General features: G+C 41.7%; 1 pseudogene; it reads left to right on the top strand.

The window, feature by feature from the left end:
* Nucleotides 1-678: 678 nt before the first annotated feature.
* On the top strand, nucleotides 679-1,621 carry LOC110259161 (annotated as a pseudogene).
* The last annotated feature ends 1,160 nt before the right edge of the window (nucleotides 1,622-2,781 follow it).

The following is a 2,781-nucleotide window of genomic DNA, read 5'->3' as shown; positions in this document are numbered from 1 at the left end:
TTGAATAAAATAGTATTTCTGTAACTATGTCTTGATTTCTTTAAAATCAAAGTATGTTTTTCTTAAGGAGAAAGGCAATTTCTCATTCTACTTCATTTTAAAGGAGTAGGCAGTATTTAATTTAGATCATTATTTTCCCTAAGGTTCTTGCTCCCTTGTACCCTTTGGTACTGTTTTACAAAACAAGAGTGAATAGAAACAGGTAAACAACACAGAAACCAATGAGGAAAATGTTCTAAGCAGATAAAATTTGTCACACTGAGAAATATTACTGAAAGTCCTGGGGTATATGACCTTAGAAATGTATTGCTTGCAGCCTAAATATAGAAAGAGTGATGCATGCCTGCTACGTGTTGCCTTCTTTTCTTTCTTTTTTTTTGGTCTATTTTGCCTTTTCTAGGGCCACTCCTATGGCATATGGAGGTTCTCAGACTAGGGATCTAATCAGAGCTGCAGCCACTGGCCTAAACCACAGCCACAGCAAGGCCAGATCTGAGGTGCATCTGCAACCTACACCACAGTTCATGGCAAACACTGGATCCTTAACCCACTGAGCAAGGTCAGGGATAGAACCTGCCACCTCATGGTTCCTAGTCACATTCGTTAACCACTGAGCCATGAAGGGAACTCCCGTCTTTCCTTATTTTCAACCCTCATTTTTGTTTTTGTTTAAAAAAGCTGCACAGAACCAGAGATCTAACCAGAAATCTAACAAGGGTTTCAGAATTTTTCCTCCTGGGCTTCTCAGATGATCCAGAACTGCAGCCCCTCTCTTTGTTCTGTTCCTGTCCATGTACCTGGTCACCATGTTGGGGAACCTGCTCATCATCCTGGCTGTCATCTCTGACTCCCACCTCCATACCCCCATGTACTTCTTCCTCTCCATCCTGTCCTTTGCTGACATGGGCTTCATCTCCACGACTGTCCCCAAGATGATTGTGAACATCCACACTCACAGCAGAGTCATTTCCTATGTGAGCTGCTTATCTCAAATGTCCATTTTTACTCTTTTTGGATGTATGGATGGTACTCTACTAACTGTGATGGCCTATGACAGGTTCCTGGCCATCTGTCACCCACTGCACTACCCGGTCATCATGAACCCACCCCTATGTTGCTTCTTACTCTTGGTGTCTTTTTTCATCAGCCTTTTGGACTCCCAGGTGCACAATTGGATTGTGATACAACTTCCCTGCTTCAAGGATGTGGACATTTCTAATTTCTTCTGTGACCCTTCTCTACTCATCAAGCTAGCCTGTTCTGACACTTCCACCAATAACATAGTCATGTACTTTGTTGGTGCCATTTATGGTGGTACTCAGGTCTCAGGGATTCTTTTCTCTTATACTCGAATTCTTTCCTCCATTCTGAGAGTCCCTTCATCAGGTGGGAGGTCTAAAGCCTTCTCCACCTGTGGCTCTCACCTGGCAGGTGTTTGCTTATTTTATGGAACAGGCCTTGGGGTGTATCTCAGCTCAGCTGTCTCACATTCTCCCAGGAAGAATGCAGTGGCCTCAGTGTTGTACACCGTGGTCACCCCATGCTGAATCCCTTCATCTACAGTCTGCGGAACAGTGACATCCAAAGGGACATGAGGAGGTTTCTCAGAAAGTCAGTGTAATCTGAGTACCTGTGCCACCCATTTGGAGTGTTGGCTGGATAATGCAGCAAAACTGAACATGTACACTTGAAATTCTCACTCTCTTATTACATCATTTTTGTAGCCCTTATGGACTTGATGCCTCTCCTGGCTTACTATTTCAATGGCTTTTATTTCAATGGCTAATATTTCAATGATTTTAAGGCTTTACTATGACTGGTGGAGTGTTCTAGGATCCTTTGTAGATCATAATCACTGCGTGACTGAATATTACTATATCTATGGGGATTTTATAGTTTATCTTTGGTGATTCAGGCATTCTTGAAAGATGAATAACTCTTTTCCAATATATTGAACATTTACAACTTTTCCACAGCTCTTGTGTATTCTCCATAGTAATTTCTGTTTCTTCAAATCTGCATGTGCAGGTTATGTTATGAGGATATATGATGCTGCCTCTCAACTTTGACATTTCTTCAAATCGCCTGGCAAGCTTAAAATACTGACACCATGGTCTCAACACTGGATATTCTCATTTAATTGGATGTGGGCATAGTTTGAGAATACACTTTTTTTGTGCCAGTGGCATGCAGAAATTCCCTGGCCAGGGATTGAATCTGAGCCACAGCAACGACAATATCAGATCCTTAACCCACTGAGCCACCAGCTAACAAAAGAATTAATAAGGACCTACTTTATAGTGCAAGGAAATCGACTCAATAGTGTGTAGTAACTGTGTAATGGGAAAATAATCTGAAGAGGAATGGATATATGTGTGTGTATAATTGTTTTACTTTCCTCTACACTGGCAACTAACACAATTTTGAAATTCAAGTGTACTCCAATAAAATTAAAGAAAATATTAAAAAGAAATCTTAAAAAATATATTGTGTTGTGAGTTGTAATTCTCTAATTAGCATATCAGAAACACTGTCATATTTGCTACATTTGGCCATGGGATAGAGGCAGATTGGCCTGATGTGGATGGAAGGGCTCCCCTAGTGAGTCAGAAACCAGGGGGTCTACTTGAGACTGCGTCCCACGAAGCAATAGAGTGGGACCTGCAGAAGGACCCAGTAGAGTAGAAGTTCTACTCATTTGCTAGTTATGCCCAGGGAACTTTGCTGTGGTCCTGATGGTGGGATGAATTTGGGACCAGGCTGGAAAAAAGATGGACAGGT

The sequence above is a fragment of the Sus scrofa genome, unplaced genomic scaffold, assembly GCF_000003025.6.
Source record: "Sus scrofa isolate TJ Tabasco breed Duroc unplaced genomic scaffold, Sscrofa11.1 Contig928, whole genome shotgun sequence".
Classification (NCBI taxonomy): Eukaryota; Metazoa; Chordata; class Mammalia; order Artiodactyla; family Suidae; genus Sus; species Sus scrofa.
This window is presented reverse-complemented; position numbering and strand designations above follow the sequence as displayed.